Source organism: Heptranchias perlo, chromosome 24, assembly GCF_035084215.1.
Source record: "Heptranchias perlo isolate sHepPer1 chromosome 24, sHepPer1.hap1, whole genome shotgun sequence".
NCBI lineage: Eukaryota > Metazoa > Chordata > Chondrichthyes > Hexanchiformes > Hexanchidae > Heptranchias > Heptranchias perlo.
This window is the reverse complement of record NC_090348.1, coordinates 41,095,623-41,114,172: the sequence shown is the minus strand read 5'-3', so window position 1 is coordinate 41,114,172 and position 18,550 is coordinate 41,095,623. Positions and strand designations below refer to the sequence as shown.

Genomic DNA, 18,550 nt, shown 5'->3' with positions numbered 1-18,550 from the left:
AGAATTCAGTCATATGGGACAGCAAACCAGGTTCCACCATTCTACGCTAAATACTACTTCAAAGAAAATGTAAGAATGTTCGCTCAAGAATAAAGGGAATTTTTTTTTATTTGGCTGTCGCTGTCTTGAACTGTGTGCCAGGGTGACCTTGGAGACAGGTGTGGGCTCACATTTGATAGGCTTAGTGAAAACTCAGTACTTCCTGTAAACATGGAGTAACGGATCATTGCTATTTCTTGGATTACGTGGCAAAGATAAAGAGCACTTTGGTTCAGCCTTCATTTATATTGTATTATTTTTATCAAGTTTACTTTTATACACATTTTATGAGCTCATTGTATAAGTTGATTGCAATGTGACTATGTGGGTGTTGGGCAAACTTGTTCAGATTTGGTCAAGGCAATTCATTTCAGTCTTCGTCCAATGTATAGTTAATCGATCCTGCCTATTTTAACCATTGGATTTGCTAATTGGGATTGATGTCCATGAGTGAGCTCCTGTTGACTCGAGTTATTATTAAAGTGTAAAATTGAATGGGCTGAAGCATCCTAATACTTATTTTGTGAATTATTTTTGCGCTGTGCTGTGTTGTATGTCCAGTTTGAGGTCTGCAGTTACCTTTGTTAAATGCAGCACCTATCTTGCCATTAAACTCCTGGTGTCAAGTGCAAGCTAGTGCACGCACAAGTAAAAAATATGAATTTAAATGGAGGTGGTAGCTTCAAGGCTAATGGTGCACTGTACCTGCCAAGTACATCATCCAGCACTGCAGTTCAGGGGATGTAATGCTCACATTGAGGGGAGTGAACTTGCACCATCAGTCAGACCTGGGATTGATTCCAGACCCTCTAAATAGGAATGCAGTTCTGTACTATTGGTATTGCACTGCTCTTCCAAGTATTTTAACTTTTCATTTAGAATTGAGTCCCAGTGCTTTAAAACAATTGGTATTTTACTATTGTCACTTTTTGTTGTATGTTTGTATTGGATTTGAACCAAGGAGACTTTGTGCCACTGGTTACTAACTTCCAAAAAGTTTTTATTTCACAAATTGAGCATCTTTTGCATTAGTACTATATTTTTAGTTGTAATATAGACTGTAGGGTGCCCTCCGTCAAATTGTCCATGTACGAATGAAATGGATCTGTGGCACATTGCACGTAATAAAACTGGGCTGTTCTCCAATCCATGCAGTTTCTCTGATCCAGTAGGGGTCCTCATAAACCCAGGGCTGCGCTTGCACACAACATTGTATCACCTTACTGATTCCTGGGTGGAAAGGTATCCCAAAAATGCGCAGTAGATGGAGCACGAGAGCTTATCCAATGCTATACACAAGAGATTAATCAGTGTCACTCTTTTGTGTTATATCAGTTATCAAAATGCTCTATAAGAGGAGAAATGATTTGCATTTCGTTGCTTTGGGATTGGACGTCATTCTAAAGAAATGATTTGCATTTTTTAGAAGATTTTTTTTTGGGTTCAGCCTGTTTTTTTTTTGGTATTTTATGTAAATTTCCACCTTTCTACAGTTAATAACTCACTTCCTCCCCCCCCCCCCCCCCATTCTAAACAATGACAAAGTAAATTGTGACATTATCTCTGTCAGTCTTAGTTTTTTGGCTGAGGTTAAATTCTCTGTAAATTAGGTTTGGCCAAGGAAGGAAAGGTGGACGGTGAGTCGTTGCTCCTGGATGCTTCATTACCAAATGGTAGAAAGAGGGTTACTTCCACCACACAGTGATTATCAAGCCCTGTCCTGCAGAAGTATCTACCAGACATCAGGCACTTTTCTTGAATGCACAATGTCCAATTCAGTCCGAATATCATGAAAATTTAGAAACATTTGCCGCCTTCACTGCCATGTTCTTTTTCGTCAGCTCTTCCGTGGCTTTGGTCTTTGAACTGATTTTCTGTAATTAGACAAACTTTGGGTGACTGCTGAAATTACATAATTCTATCCATAGTTTATTATAGGTTCTTTGTGCTTTGTTTCTTGACTTAAAAATGGGATTGTTTAAGAAAAATATTACCCTCAAAATGGCTTCTCCAATTGCAAGATGGGAGAATGGATTTATTCTTTTAGTTCCTCATGAAGTAAATAGTTCATTACTAATAGACGTATTCGTCTGAGGAAATGAGTCACGCAAGTGCTAGAAACAATTATTGTGTACTACCAGACTATAAAATGATCCTATCCCAGTAGCCCTAGCATAGATAGCATTTGTCACACACCACAGGTGGCCATCAGCATGATATTGTCTATTGAAGAGTTTACTGTCCATTGTTTGAGTGAAGTACTTTGTCTTGCAGACTGACTTCTCAAAGACAAGACTTGCTTGTTTTTAAAGGTTTTATGGGCATAAAAATTAGTCATTTTGCATGCACCAGTTAGTTTGGGAGCTCAAAGCCACATGCAGTTATATTGATAGGATGTAAACTGAGAGATCAGTCACGCACTGGTTCGAAGCTGTTGTGTTATTTTAACTAACTTAAACAACAGCCTGCATTTATATAGCACCTTTAACATAGTTAAACATCCCAAGGCGCTTCGCAGGAGTGTGATCGAACCAAATTTGACACCGAGCCACATAAGGAGATATTAGGATAGGTGACCAAAAGCTTGGTCAAAGAGGTAGGTTTTAAGCAGCGTCTTTAAAGAAGGAGCGAGAGGTGGAGAGACGGCTAGGTTTAGTGAGGGAATTCAGGAGCTTGGGGCTAGGCAGCTGAAGGCACGGCCGCCAATGGTGGAGCGATTAAAATCAGGGATGTGCAAGAGGTCAGAATTGGAGGAGCGCAGAGATCTCGGAGGGTTGTAGGGCTGGTGAAGGTTACAGAGATTGGGAGGGGCGAGGCAGTGGAGGGATTTGAAAAGAAGGATGAGAATTTTAAAATCTAGGTGTTGCCGGACCAGGAGTCAATGTAGGTCAGTGAGCGCAGGGGTGATGGGAGAATGGGACTTGGTGCAAGTTAGGATACAGGCAGCAGAGTTTTGGATGAGCTCAAGTTTATGGAGGGTGGAAGTTGGGAGGTCAGCGAGGAGAGTATTGGAATAGTCCAGTCTGGAGATAACAATGGCATGGATGAGGGTTTCAGGGGCAGAGATGCGCGATGTTACGGAGATGGAAGTAGGCGGTCTTGGTGATGGAGCGGAAATGGGGTCGGAAGCTCATCTCGGGGTCACATGGGATGCCAAGGCTGCCAACGGTCTGGTTTGGCCTAAGACAGTAGCCAGGGAGAGGGATGGAGTCAGTGGCTAGGGAATGGAGTTTGTGGTGGGGCCCGAAGACACTGGCTTCGGTCTTCCCAATATTTGTTTGGAGGACATTTCTATTCATCCAGTACTGGATGTCTGACAAACAGCGTGACAAATCAGAGGCCGTAGAGGGATCGAGAGATATGATGGTGAGGTAGAGCTGGATGTCTTCAGCGTACGTGTGAAACCTGACATTGTGTTTTTGGAAGATGTCGCCGAGGGGCAGCATGTAGGCGAAAAATAGGAGCGGGGTAACGGTGCGGGAGTGGGAAGAGAAACCGTTGCAGGTGATTCTCTGGCTTTGACTGGATAGATTAGGAATAGAACCAGGTGAGGGCAGTCCCACTCAGCTGGACGACGGAGGAGAGGCGTTGGGGGAGGATGGTGTAGTCAAACGTGTCAAAGTCTGCAGACTGGTTGAGTAGGATGAGGAGAGATGGTTTACCACAGTCAGTCACATAGGATGTCATTGATTGACTGTGATAAGGGCTGTTGCTGTGGCAGGGACGGAAACCTGATTGGAAGGGTTCAAACGTGGAGTTGCTGGGAAAGATGGGCGCAGATTTGGGAGGCGACAACACATTCAAGGACTTCGGAGAGGAAAGGGAGGTTGGAAATGGGGCGGTAGTTTGCAAGGACGGAGGGGTCAAGGATGGGTTTTTGGAGGAAGGCGATGATGACTGCAGATTTGAAGGGGAGGGGGACAATACCCGAGGAGAGGGAACCGTTAACAATATCAGCCAACATAGGAACCAGGAAGGGAAGTTGGATGGTCAGCAGTTTTGTGGAAACAGGGTCGAAGGAGCAGGAGGTGGGTCTCACGGACAAGGTTACTGCTTGCTTCTGTGAATGACCATCTCTGAACAAATGTCATTTAGTCAGTTACATGTGTCAGGGTTGATTGATATTAATCGTCTTCTGAAGTGTGCATGTAGTGAAAATTCTACATATAATCTAGAGACAATAAATGGGTCTGTTCACTCATTTTACACTATCCTAGATAATGTTGGGCCCAAGGGCTCATTTCAGTTTATAAGAGCTGAGGGTTTGCCAATGGGAGCTGACTTTTTTTTTGTGTTGGATCCAAGATCAGTTATCCAATTTGAAATTTGAATTCTAACACATGTCTTAACTTCTGAAAGGTGGTGTCAACTATCGAAAGGAAAACAGTGCTCGTTGTTGTAGGAAACGTTTATCGGTGTATACAGCAACGGAAATAACATCCTAGTAAATCATCAAAATACAGGAATCTCATGAACTTGCAGATCCCCAAGGGTTTGGGGAGCCCCACTTTGCAAACCTGTGCTCTAGGTGCTCACCCTGTTGTAGTTCCACTGTGCCTAAATTGTGAAGAAATGTTGAGCTGTCGCGTGGAAAAATGAAATTCTTAAAAAAAAACTTTAAGTTGCAACATGAATTGCAGCTTGTGAAAGTTGCGCATTTTCACGAGTTCACATTTGCAAGTTTATATGAACACTTTACATCCCCAAGGCAGGCGCAGGGCATCTCCTCTTCGATCCTGGGGAGCTTGTAGCAAGTGCAGTTACTCATTCTTGAGCAGTCAGTGCCCCTTTGTTTTTCCTTTTTTTAAAATGCATTTCTTTTTCTTGTAGGTTTAAATGCAAGTTCACAGGATGCAGACCAGAGAAGCTTCACAGGTGTCATTGAGGTGGGTGCAACTCTATATAAATACCATAATTTAGAAGTAGGAAATAAGTTAGTTACTGTTTAGGACAAAATAGCAGACTTTCTGTAATGTGATTTGTGTGTGGTTTCTGCACAGACGTGTGTGATGTATTAATTTGTATTTAAATGCAAGAAGTTGTGTAAAACGATGGCGCTGTTTTTTCTTCAGGTAGCTGAGAATATGTTGGAAGTTGGGGGAAAATGCGATCACCAATAATTGTAGGTGATCCGTCCCCACGCAGAGATGGTGGAAAATCACTGAAGCACTCCATCGAACATGTTAAAGAGAAGGATAGTCATTACTGAAGGGAAAGATATCAAAGAGGAGTTGAATCCTGAAGTGGTTGAGAGCAAGTGGAGTGGTATTATGGTAGTTAAAGGAACATTTTAGATAAGTTACGCTGGAGAAAGACAAAGCACCAGGATCTGACAGGATGCATCCTAGAATCCTGCAGGAGATGATTTCTGGGCTCTATTGAGTGTGGATGTGTGTCGGAAAACTGGAGAGTGGGCTATGTACTATCCATTTTTAACAAGGAAGATAGAAGTAGTCTTGGTAATTACAAGCCAGTTAGGGAACATTGTGAAGTCTTAATTAGGATAAAATGACCAAGTATCTGGATAGATAAAATAATAATAAGTAGCCACAGATTTCAAAAGGGATGATTGTGTTGGACAAACCACTTTTTTGATGAGGTAACATATACGGCACACGGGGGGAGGGAAAATGTAGTGTACATGGGCTTTAGGAAAGCCTTTGACAAGGTACCATATGGAGTTAGGGAGAGGATGGAAAACTGGATTAAAAATTGGTCAGAATGGAGAAAACAGAGAATAGGAGTTAAGGGCAGTTTTTCAGGGTGGTTGGAGGTGAGTACTGGTGTCTCACAAGTTCAATTTTGGGGTGACTTCTGTTCACTATGTGGATACAGGCCTGGAGCGAGAGCTGTCGAAATTTACAGGTAAAGCCTGTTTCTGATTGTCAACGAACAGCACGCTGGGTGTCGAGGCTCCTTAAGTCCTTATCTAGGGTGAATTGTTTCCCCAATGGAGCAACTTCAAAATCAGACCCGCCTCTGAGAACGAAAGCTCCCCTGCATCCTTCAACTTCCAATTCAGTTCCTAATTGGATAAAATTATTAAATGAAAGACCATGTATTTAAGCAGTTTTCATAATAAAAGGGGAATTAACATCAAATCTGATTTAAAGCTGTATCTTTATAAATGGAAAGTTTAATAAATGTAAAATCCAATAATGCATATCTTAAGTTAATTGTTAAGAGCGATGGTTCATTTTATTGTTGAGATATTAAGATCTCCAATCTACTGGAAGCTTCCAGCAGTGCAGCATTCCTTTATTTGCTTGATTAGGTCGAGGCAAAATTGTCCATTAAGTAATTTTTAGGTAGCATCTTTCTCTACAAACGTTCTACAAAGCTTCTTTGTACTTTTAGAAAAAAAATTCAGAACTTTGGATTTCACAGGACCAATCCAAGCAATGATGTAAATATGAACGGTGTAGTTAGAATGAACTAAAGTTGCATTGTCGGTGATTTTCGGTGTATCGGGGGAATTGGGGATCACAGACCCAAAGGTGACGAGGTTTATTTCTTCCTTGTCGTATGGTGCCTGGCTGTTAACTTGGCTATTGAGCAAGTGATGCTATGGTCTTAAAGCATGGTGCTTCCAACCAGCCAACATTCCTTCCTGCTTACGTTTCGAGTGAAACTGCAGCAGATCTGGGAGACAAAACTAAAGGAACATCTGCTTTAGCACGCAACTTCAGAAGCCTGGAGAAAGTGGCCCAGTTTGTTGTAGCACACTTTTTAAAAAAAAAAAATTATGCATTAAAAACCAAACACTCTGATTTTTAACTAAGTGTAGGTCGGATGGGGGAGTTGTCCTTAAAAAAAAAAAAAAATCACCCTCCAGATAGTGGTGATGTAGAGCCTTTTGCTGGGTTCCCTCTTTGAATCTCTAATCTAAATTCTTAACTCCTCATGGTCAATATGGGTTTGCGCTCAGCCAGTTTAATCAGTTAAAATCAATTAATTTTTTCAGCAATGCATTGGACATGATAGTTTAGGTTTATGGAACAGTTGTCTGTGTCTGACTCCTCTGTCGTGTGCTGTTCCCCAGTTGAGGACCCAATTCCACACCGACAGGTGACCAGTTCCCAGACCTCTGCCAAACCTCTTAAACATTCTGCTGAGAGTGTGAGGGCGGGGAAGGAGGGAGGTAAGCGGTGCAGAGAGATGATATGCTTGTTAATCCTCTCCCGAGTGGAAAAATTCCTGTCCTTGACGTAATACATTTTCCTGCTGGGAAAAGCAGAGATTTGGAACTGAGCCTTTTTTTTTTGAGGGGAAGGGGATGGGGAAGGGACAGGAAGAGCGAGGAGAAAAACCTGTGAGGACCTGCCTCACCATTCCAAAACCAGCTCATAAAATAAGTTTTAATGCAAGCAGTTTTAATTTGGTGCAAGGATTGTGAATATCGACTTTGCTTGTTTGTGTGGTGGATTTTTTTTTTAAAAGCTTGTTGCTTTTTATAATCCAGCACGCTATGTACAGTGTGTGGAGCCAACATTTTAATGACTATTTTATGTAAGGTTTTCCATGTTTGTTGCTAAGGGTTGCTATGGACACGTGTAATTAGTGCCTGGCTTGTGTATGGTGAAGCTGGCATGCTTGGGGAATTCTAATTAAATCTGGAAACTGAACAAGATCTTTATTGTATTTAGTTAGTTGTACATTTGCTGAGGTCAGATGAGCATATTAAATACATGGAAAGGCTTGAAGATCATATTTTTCTTGAGTTCCACAGATAGTAATTTTACATGTGCGGTGACGGAGCAAAGGTTGAGATTCAGTCTTTTAGTTCTGCCAGTGTTCGTACACTGTTCAAGTTCCTCTTGTGGGTTTGGTGGAACTTTTGTAATTCCTTCCGGGCCAGCTATTTGCCTGTGCGCCATTCCTTCCCAGGGCCTCCCAACTCCGTATCCTGATCAATTTTTATCTCCTGCAATGTGCAAACTTTTTAAAAACAGCACCTGACATCACCTAATCCCGACTAATTAATTTATCCAGTTGTCTTGTACCGTTCATCAGGCTCTGTGTCCAATACTCAAGGTCTTGGTCTTTCACCGTGGTTTTTTTATTTTCAAAGCCTGTCTTCTCCTTCCAATACAATTATTGAACGTAGATCTGAACCATACGCTAATACTTCAATGAATTTTAATCTAGAGTTCAAATTAAAGGATTTAACCCTGATAAGTCTAAATATTTTTGGATTTAAAAAAAAAATAACCTTGTCCCCCTCCCTGCGTTTGGAGGAATTTTAGAGCGGTGGCCTCTTATCTGGACTGACATCTTCACCACGTTTCCAAGTTGGCGGCTGCAAATTGATTGTTGACTCTTGTCACTCAGCCTCTCTACTGCCTTGCTGGATACCCAGAGCTGCTGCTAAACCAAATAATGTCACATTTCAACACGCCAACTTGAGAATTGCGGTATAAGGCTTGAAATATCTGAGCAGCTGCTGAATGTGAACAGTTTTGATCTGGTATTGTCCAGTGATGCAAATCTTTGTCCCCGTTTGGTCCTCACAAGAGAAGTCCAAGGTCTGGGTTCACACATCAGCAAAGTCAAGGTGAGAAAAGCATTAAAGCTCCAATATCCTAACTTTCCCGTCATAATATCCACCTCCAGTTGGAATGTTCCTCATGTTTTTGCTCTACTGTCCTGATAGATTATTCCGGAAGTGTCACCCTTTGAGCGAAGAAGTTGTTAATCCCTAATTTATTTCGCTGGAGGCAACACATGACTAGTTAACAATCACTCCGAGTGTTCTTACATGAACAAGTGATAGAAATCTTTTTTTTCTTACACTGGCTGTTTTGAATTGTGTCAAGGTCAAGAATAATGCTGCACTGATTCAAAACTGCTTCAGTAACTGGAGCACTGGATAAAGTCAGTCTGCTTTGTAGCATTTTGAGGGATGCAGGGAAAGAAAAAAAGCAAATGTTCTAAATACACAGCAGGATGATCCACATCTGTAAAGAAACATTAACCTGTCGTTTCCCTTTTATAGACGATGAAGGACCTGCTGTGTGTTTTCAGCATTTTATGCTTTTTTTTTAGCATTTTAAAAGTCGTCTTGTATTTTCCACTTATTACTTCTTTGCTCCTCTTGGAAAGCACTTTGTACCTCTTGGTGCTTTCTTCAATGGCCCAGCCAGGACCCCAGATACATCATGTGGACAGTCTCCAAGGTGCAAACATGTGTGCCTCTATACCCAGTGAGCAGTCTCTGTGTTTTGCAGGATGTATGCGTCAATACGTCTTAACATACCGTACAGTGAGCATCTGGTGCAGGCTTCCTGTGGTGGAAGAGAATCAGTGATGCCTTGCTTTTCAAGGTATTTCAGCCCTCGGAACCTCTTCTGTATAGAGTGAATCCCGACTGAACTGAAACTGAGATGTATTCAAAACCAAGATAGGTAGGGTTGAGGAAGCTCATTTGACTCATCGTACCCCATTCGTTTGAAAAGAACTTACAATTCTTCTTCCCCAATGATGGTATGCCACAAATGATTCCTGGATTTTTGCCTCCACTACCCTATCCAGAAGTTCTTGAAAAAGATTCGATCTGATTCCAGTTGGTTTTGGTGATACTTTATTAACTTCACACAAGGATCAACACATGCAAGTGTCTAAGCTGTAGTTAACAGTACAGGACAAGAATTTTATTACCTGTTCCGTTCTGGGTCGAGTGTGTGTCTGCTTCCACTTCTCTATACTGAGTCTGAGTCGGGGCTGGCTACTTGTACACTGAGTTAACCCCTGGCCTCCCTTCTCACCGCAGCAAAATACATCCAATCAAGTATTTTCCAAAATACTCCCTTTACTTTACCCAATCATATAGACAACATGTACTGGTCCAGAAGAGACCAGTTTTTATGGCCTTCTCTTATCTCTCCTTATCCCTAGCATAATGTTCCTCAGTCCCTGCAGTTGATAAGTCACCTTTATAGACTTCGAAAGTGACAGGAGATGGCTAGCTTCAGCATTCCAGTATGCCTGAAGGAGTGGGGGTTACCGTTATGTTCCTCCCTTAGTTTGTAATAACAGGATTCTTGTGGCTTTAGTGCCTGTAGCAAGTTAATTTAAAAGCAGTCTGTGTTATAGTACACTTCTTTCAGCTGAAGCTTTGACTAATTAACCCTTTTTGAGCCTAGTTCCCCTAAATACCTTAACCTATACTTCCTCACACAGTCCATTCTATGTGTTGATCGCTCTTTGCAAAGGGTTCTCTTTTTGATACTTGGGTCTTGCTATCATTTACCTGGATATTGGGCAAGGTCCGCTTACAGGAGCGGTCGGTGAGGTTGCATCCAAGCAGATTAGCTTAAAATCCCAATTTCTGGGAACGTCGGAAGAACTTCAAATACTAGTCCAAATTTGACTTTTGCTCGTTTGAACCAGTGCTGCCACTCCCATCCCCCCCCGCCCCCCCAAAAAATGTCTTAGGGTCATGGTTTTTTTTGAAGTAGTAAACATTTATATCTTTCTATACCATTTACTGTCTAGTATACCTCCGTGTGGTTCCCTCTATCAACTACTTTGAAGTCTGTGCAGTTTTTCCTGCCGTAACTCGGTCCCCTGATGCTAGTGATCATCTCTATATTGCATCCCTATTCATTGTATCTAGTGGAATTTAAATGTTTTTGAATCACTGAAAATTGATCTTATTTTTGAAATTGTTCTTTTAGAGGATGCCGTGATTTCCTTCACTTGTTTTCGGGAATGTTCACACAGTTTTCTCATTCATGATCTGATCTTGCTGCCGTGGCATTGAAACTCGTGCAGTTGAACTTCCTGATCCAATCTCCGATTGCCCATCTGAATATTTGCAGCCCAAGGCTAATGTGGGACATGCCCTCATTGCGCAGCCCACACAATGATCTAAATTACCATTATCCTCAGGTGGGATAGAGGGCTCCATTATGATGCATTCTGGTTCTGCTTTATGGCATTTTTCTTCCTTGTTAATTGTGGAAGGCACAGGGAACAATTTTAAGTTAAACACCTTTTGCTGTTAAACGGACTTCAGATCTGTGTACTGTCACAGATCCGATCATAGGCCATAAATCAGAAATAACAGGTACTCGTTGAAAAATTGGTGTGTTGTTCTCCAGGTAAAGCATTAATTAGTCTGGAGGTGTTTGTGGAGGAGATTTGATGAGGCATTCATCAAAAAGTTAGGCTTCTGTTCTGGGACTGACCAGATCAACTGTATGATCATTGCACGTCTTGTGCATTCATGTGTTCCTATTTTTCTTCAAATTTGTGTTTTTAACTTGGCAGTCTCTCTTGAAAACTTTCAGGGTTTGATGCAGTGATGGCCTAACTTGTAGCCGATTATACAGTGGAATCTAGAGTTGAGCAGTGCTTGAGAATCTCCCAGTTTAGGCTTGCGTGAAGAGCAGGGGAGTTCTCCCCGGTGTCTTGGCCAATATTTATCCCTCAACCAACATCACTAAAACGGATTATCTGATCATTATCACATTGCTGTTCATGAGAGCTTTCTGTGTGCAAATTGGCTGCCGTGTTTCCTACACTGCAGTAGTGACTATGCTTCAAAAATGCTTCATTGGCTATAAAGGCGTCCTGAGGTTGTGAAAAGCACTATATAAATATAAGTCTTTCTTGCGTTTATTTACATTTTTTTTTATTCGTTCATGGGATGTGGGCGTCGCTGGCGAGGCCGGCATTTATTGCCCATCCCTAATTGTCCTTGAGAAGGTGCTGGTGAGCCGCCTTGAACCGCTACAGTCCGTGTGGTGACGGTTCTCCCACAGTGCTGTTAGGAAGGGAGTTCCAGGATTTTGACCCAGCGACGATGAAGGAACGGCGATACATTTCCAAGTGTGTGACTTGGAGGGGAATGTGCAGGTGGTGTTGTTCCCATGTGCCTGCTGCTCTTGTCCTTCTAGGTGGTAGAGGTCGCGGGTTTGGGAGGTGCTGCCGAAGAAGCCTTGGCGAGTTGCTGCAGTGCATCCTGTGGATGGTACACACTGCAGCCACTGTGCGCCGGTGGTAAAGGGAGTGAATGTTTAGTGTGGTGGATGGGGTGCCAATCAAGCGGGCTGCTTTGTCCTGGATGGTGTTGAGCTTCTTGAGTGTTGTTGGAGCTGCACTCATCCAAGCAAGTGGTGAGTATTCCATCACACTCCTGACTTGTGCCTTGTAGATGGTGGAAAGGCTTTGGGGAGTCAGGAGGTGAGTCACTCGCCACAGAATACCCAGCCTCTGACCTGCTCTTGTAGCCACAGTATTTATATGGCTGGTCCAGTTAAGTTTCTGGTCAATGGTGACCCCCAGGATGTTGTTGATGGGGGATTCGGCGATGGTAATGCCGTTGAATGTCAAGGGGAGGTGGTTAGACTCTCTCTTGTTGGAGATGGTCATTGCCTCGCACTTGTCTGCCACTTATGAGCCCAGGTCTTGCTGCATGCGGGCTCGGACTGCTTCATTATTTGAGGGGTTGCAAATGAAACTGAACACTGTGCAATCATCAGCGAACATCCCCATTTCTGACCTTATGATGGAGGGAAGGTCATCGATGAAGCAGTTGAAGATGGTTGGGCCTCGGACACTGCCCTGCAGCAATGTCCTGGGGCTGAGATGATTGGCCTCAAACAACCACTACCAACTTCCTTTGTGCTAGGTATGACTCCAGCCACTGGAGAGTATTCCCCCTGATTCCCATTGATATCAGTTTTACTAGGGCTCCTTGGTGCCACACTCGGTCAAATGCTGCCTTGATGTCAAGGGCAGTCACTCTCTCCTCACCTCTGGAATTCAGCTCTTTTGTCCATGTTTGGACCAAGGCTGTAATGAGGTCTGGGGCCGAGTGGTCCTGGCGGAACCCAAACTGAGCATCGGTGAGCAGGTTATTGGTGAGTAAGTGCCGCTTGATAGCACTGTTGTTGACGACACCTTCCATCACTTTGCTGATGATTGAGAGTAGACTGATGGGGTGGTAATTGGCCGGATTGGATTTGTCCTGCTTTTTGTGGACAGGACATACGTGGGCAATTTTCCACATTGTCGGGTAGATGCCAGTGTTGTTGCTGTACTGGAACAGCTTGGCTAGAGGCGCAGCTAGTTCTGGAGCACATGATTGGTTTTGATTGTTGGCTTGTGCTGGATGTTTGTACTCCCTACAAGCAAACTCCTAGAAGATTTTTTTTGTGTGATAAATGAACAATAAAACACACAGTTGCCAATAGCATAAAAAAAAATTAGATTCAACAGATCAGACAGTTCAATGGGGCATTTTTTTTAGTTTTTAAAAATATATGTAATACAAAATTGAACATGTACAAATTTCTATTTTAATTCCTTGATTTTCACTGTTATACTTCATTTTGTTTGTATACGGTCTCCTCACCAACCATTTTTCCTTTTGAGTATATCCAGCTCGCAGCTTTTTTTGGTTCCTTCGGTCTACTGTCTTAGCTTGGCTCAGTGAGTGCAGTCTTGCTTCTAAGTCAGAAGGTTGTGTGTTCAAACCTTGCACCAGGACTTCAGGCTGCTTGGACAGTACTGAGGGAATGTTGCCTTGTCTGAAGTCCTGTCTTTCTGATGAGACCTTAAACCAGGTCTGCCTGGTCAGCTGGCACTTTGAAGAGCAAGGAGTTCTCCCAGTGCCCCTAAAATGAAGATGTTTTCGAGCGTATCGCGGGCGAGGCCTCCCACCTGGCCCGTCACAGCGAACGCTCAAACCGTCAGCTCATGGGAGAATCAGGTCCCCGTGCTTCTGCTCCTGCTGCCCGTGGACCTGGTCAGGCACACCGTTTCGGAAGGGACAAAGGCGACCAAGTACACCAGCTCCAAGTAAATCTCCACAATGTTTTGAAAGAGCAAAACACTTGTTGGCCAGTCATTTACCCCATTGTTGGTGGGAATTTGCTGTGTGCTGAGTAGCTGCCATGTTTCCCTGCAAAGTAACAGCGACTGCATTTCAAAGGTTATTCATTGGCTCTGAAGCACTTTGTCATGTCCGGAGGACATGAATAGCATTACGTAAATGCTGGTCTTTCTTATTCCTGTGGGTTGTTTGATCTGCTCCTGACCTACCTACTAACTGATTTATGCTTTGTTGAAGTGTCAGCAGCTGCCTGAAATATAATCTAATGTCCAGAGTAAAGAAAAGACCATTCAGCTCACCACCTCTGGCTACCCCTCTTACTGTTGAAATACTGAAAGAAATTTTGTTGGGTTTTTCCTCTTCACTTGTGCTTTTTTTTTCTAGGTCTCTGGTCCTCTGAACACTTTTTAAAATCGTATTCCTATACTCTTAGTGAACCTAGCAATTCCTCATGTGTCTGTCCAATCTTGTGTATGTCAACTTTGCAACTGTAGGAGGTTCGGAACAGGAAGTCCATGAAACAGCAAGGAAAATTGGACACCGGTCACCCCTGGGTGGGCTCCACTGCAACTCCCAAGGGGGTTACAGATATCCAGTCACACATTCAAAGGCTTGCGAGCTGATTTCAAGTCTGACCTACATTGAGAAAAGGGAAGCTTCGGAAGAAGAAAGAAGGACAAAACATTTTTGGTTGAGTTCCGTTTATTCTCTTCTCTGCCCTACCTGTCCCGTTGTTGGTAACATGCAGGGGAAGGGGAGTTCCCCTCCCAAGTGAAGAAATCCCCACCATGCAAAGGCTTTGCCATGATGCACTCTGTCACTTCTCGTAGCCTGTGTAACCCCTGAAATGTGCCTGTTATTTCTGAATTGCTACATGTAGTAAAAGTAACCCTCTTCTATCGCTAAATAGTATTTGTCTTTAACGTTTAACATGTTCTTTTGCCAGTCTAAAGTGTAGTGCAAGATAGTAACACACTGGTAGAAATGATGACACTCAACAGCATTATTTAAACTCTGATGTCCCTAACTTTAACTACCAGATTCCAAGTATTTAAATAAACATCACCCAGCACGTAACAGCCGAGCCAGAAACCCAACCAAGGCTTTGCCCTTCAACCCACCAAGTGGGAAATTATCCTCTAACTTAAGCGCTTTGGGACATTTTACTACGTTTTACTAGACTTGTTGCATGCCTTCCTTGAATGTCTGTCAGAGGACCATGAGCTGGTTACCCTCCTGATTTATTTTGATGAGATTGTTATGTGGAGCAAGGGGGATTCTTTTCCCGTCTTCCTATTTCCTCCTTTTCTCTCCTCTACTCAAGACGCTGCCTCGTTCAGGTTCCATAGGTCTCAGCAGTCCTCCCATACTTTACCCCTGGTGGCAATTCTTCATGCGTGAGCCTGGACATTGAGTGCTTTGTCCTTGCCTGAGATCTGTGCAAATACATTTTTAAGTGGCTGGGGTGGGGGAGGTGGGCAGAGGGGTTCACTGCAGGGATAATTAGGAGCAAGAAACCTGACTTGTTTCCCCACCCCCCCCCCCCCCACCTCTTTCACCCTCACTGTACCCCAGGGGCACCGAGACCAAATGACTTGCTCTACTGCTGCCTCCGATGGGATCAACAAACTCCACTTTACGGGGGTAGAGTTTCTGCTTTGGCGGCAATCGGGAAATTGGCCTCAAAATTGTGTTTTGGTGCATTACAGTTCAAGTTTCCGATAAAGTTAATTTGCATAATCACAAACTTAATATCTTCCATGAACCAGTGCAATCGAGCAACGTAACAGAATGTAATCGTTTAGATTTTTTTTTCTTACCAAAAGTATTCCTTGATGTATTTAAGAGTGGTTACCTGGTGCAGCTGAAAATGGGTTTGTCACAAAAATCAAGCACTTTTAACAAGTCCTGCACCTGTGAGTGACCCGGTTTTAAAATCTGAGCATGACTTTAAAAAAAAAATCTATACTGAGCCATTTACTAGTTTCATTGATGTGCACCAGTCAGTTTCTTCTTAAATTAAATATTTTTTGATATGTAGAAATGTACCTACTGGTGCCCGTGCGCCTAAGAAGATGAGCTCAATTTGAAGACCCTTCCCGAACCAGCGCTATTGGTGGAATCTCGCACTGTCGACCTGGGGGGGGGGGGGGGGCGTGGCCAGTTTTGTGGGCGGGGCCTGATCCAGGTGAACTGAATCTTGAACCAGTGTAAAAGATCGTGGAAAATAAGAACTCAAGTGGTTTTGGGCGTAACTCACCTACGTTTAAAATTCCCCGATCTTTTGCGCCGGTTCGGCCGATTTTTGCTCGGATTGCGCTGATATTACTGGCGTAAAAGAGAGGAAACTGTACCCCAATGTGTTAGAGGGGCTGAGGACTTTCCTGGTCCATGTGGATCTGTACCACATTTGAAAGGAAGCTGGGAGATGGAAGGTTGGGGGGGGCGGGCGGTGTAGAATGTAAAAGAAAAAAGTCCACGTTCCTCTTTAAAGTCCACTTTAAAAAAAAAACGTAAAGCCATTTAACAACGTGAAGGCTGCAGCGACCAGCCCATCCTATTCCATCGGGTTGAAGTGTGCTGTGCTCAACACAAGGAGACGTAACCACTCTGGCATTTGCAGCCACGTTCCCATCAGCTTGAAGTAGTGTGGGACTTCACGTGGCCATTTATTAGAATTGTTGTGCCAGATCTCTGACACCTTGGGGTGAATCACAGACCAAAATCCTTTTGTTTTCGATTTTGATTGTGGAGTGCTGTGAGCTGCAGTTGTGTTGCCTTGAGTTTTGATTTCTCTCAGTAGCCTCTTCAATCTAGCATTCTTCAACAATACTATTTCATGTCTCTCTCTTGTTATTAAATGCTGTTTTTGTGACTGCAAAACACATTGACACTCGGGTCCTTTCTCCAAAGGAATTGTATGGCATCAGTGGAACCATCCTTTTATAATCTTCACTGTCCACTTTGTCCACTTCTTGGAAATTTTCAGCCATTCAGCATCGGGTCAACATACAGTACTAATTTTCTTTAATATATATTCGTTCATGGGATGTGGGCATCACTGGCGAGGCCAGCATTTATTGCCCCTCCCTAATTGCCCTTGAGAAGGTGGTGGCGAGCCGCCTTCTTGAATCACTGCCATCCGTGTGGTGAAGTTTCTCCCACAGTGCTGTTAGGAAGGGAGTGCCAGGATTTTGACCCAGTGACGATGAAGGAACGGCGATATATTTCCAAGTCGGGATGGTGTGTGACTTGGAGGAGAATGTGCAGGTGGTGTTGTTGCCATGTTCCCGCTGCCCTTGTCCTGCTAGGTGGTAGAGGTCGCGGGTATGGGAGGTGCTGTTGAAGAAGCCCTGGCGAATTGCTGCAGTGCATCCTGTGGATGGTACACACTGCGGCCACGGTGCACCGGTGGTGAAGGGAGTGAATGTTTAAGGTGGTGGATTGGGTATCAATCAAGCGGGCTGCGGAGCTTAGAAATGAGAGGCGAAGGTGAATGTTAGGCTACTGATCCTCAACAAAGGACATCTCCATATCATGAAATCCTTTTGTATACCAGTTGCATTCCTTGCTGAGGAATAAGTATGCAGAACTGAACCAATACAAATGTTACTTTTTTTTAAGCCAATACAATTTGATAGCCTTGTTCAAAGGCTTGACTCTTCACTTACTCAAGCTATTTTAACTATGGCAGAGTGAAAAGGCTACATTTTTGTGTAGAAGTAGAGATGATACTGAGTTCAAAGATCAGTTTGTATCCAAGCAACATTTTAATCTACCTCCAGTGGAAGTCAGTTACGTAAGCAAGAACATTCTTTTAATGCTTGAAGTTTCTGAAGGAGTGGTGAGGAGCTTTGGTTACGGCTGCACCTCTCCCCTTTCCCAGAAATTGCACCAGATCCTTGAAACAATGATGGCCCATCTGAACAATGAGATTATACAAGATTAAACCCTTTTTTGTCTCTGCATTAAATGTCTGGGAGAGGGAGGGAGTTGTGCAAGAACTGATAGTCTGACCACTGCTTATGTCATGTATAGTGAATTAATTAAGAAACTGTATATTTGATAGCACAGAAGGCGATCATTCAGCCCATCACACCTTTGCTGGTTCCCTGAGAAAACTATTCACTTAAGTCCCTTTTCCCTAAACTCTCAATTAATTAAAAAAAAATTGTACGCTTTTTTTATTTTTAAAAGCTACTTGTCAATCTGCTGCGGTATTGCATATGGGAGTCAAGACCAAGTGTGGTGTTTAGGTCAAGTCGCGTTAGAGGGCGGGGATATGACAGCCTAGTACTTATAGTAGTGGACTAGCAATCCAGAGGTTGTGAGTTTAGTTCCCAGCATGGCAAGGTGTGAAATTGAATTCAACAAACCTGGTAATTTGTGGGCTGGCACCAGACAAACCGACTATACAAACTTCTGGATTGTCGTTAAAAACTCAACTGGTTCACTGATGTCCTTCAGGGAAGGGTACCTGCCAGCCCACTCCAGTCTGGCCTACATGCGGCTCCAGTCCCACACTGTAGTTGACTCTTAGTGCCCTCAATAAATACTGCCATGCCAGCAGTGCCCACATCCCGAGAACAAGTATATAACAGAAAATAATTGGAGGCAGGTGGGAGGGGTTGGGACCGGAGGAGGAGGATCTCTGTCAAGAGGCCAGTTCTC

The 18,550-nt window shown here is 43.3% G+C and overlaps 1 long non-coding RNA gene across 7 annotated transcripts in view; it reads left to right on the top strand.

Annotated features, from left to right (window-relative positions):
* LOC137341724 (uncharacterized) overlaps nt 1-18,550 on the top strand; it is a 231,840-nt gene that overhangs the window by 47,652 nt on the left and 165,638 nt on the right. For all 7 annotated transcript variants that reach the window (XR_010967103.1, XR_010967100.1, XR_010967104.1 and 4 more), the window contains one exon: nt 4,870-4,925. This is a non-coding gene — a long non-coding RNA (uncharacterized lncRNA). The remainder of the gene's footprint in view (nt 1-4,869; nt 4,926-18,550) is intronic.